The sequence below is a fragment of the Penaeus monodon genome, chromosome 28 (assembly GCF_015228065.2).
Source record: "Penaeus monodon isolate SGIC_2016 chromosome 28, NSTDA_Pmon_1, whole genome shotgun sequence".
Classification (NCBI taxonomy): Eukaryota; Metazoa; Arthropoda; class Malacostraca; order Decapoda; family Penaeidae; genus Penaeus; species Penaeus monodon.
In genome coordinates this window covers 33,663,042-33,663,247 of record NC_051413.1, presented here as the reverse complement: position 1 = coordinate 33,663,247, position 206 = coordinate 33,663,042, and the positions used below count along the sequence as shown (strand labels likewise).

Here is a 206-nt window from a genome sequence, read left to right as displayed (position 1 = left end):
GTGAACTTGTCCTCTTCAATAACATGACTTCGACGCCATAGAAATATTCTTGTCATTTCTTAGGCTGAGGGGTGAGTAGGCCCGTTGCGTCCGCTTTGGTGCAGTGCAGTGAGGCTGAGGCTGAGGATGTGTAATGCTGTGTTAGTAACGCCGCTGTGGGGATGAGGCCTCATAGCTATGGGGAAAGATGGGGAGGGCTGTGGCGT

General features: G+C 52.4%; 1 protein-coding gene across 1 annotated transcript in view; it reads left to right on the top strand.

The window, feature by feature from the left end:
- Positions 1 to 206, top strand: part of LOC119591519 (sodium channel protein para-like) — a gene marked incomplete in the record, with an annotated part of 263,120 nt that overhangs the window by 75,995 nt on the left and 186,919 nt on the right.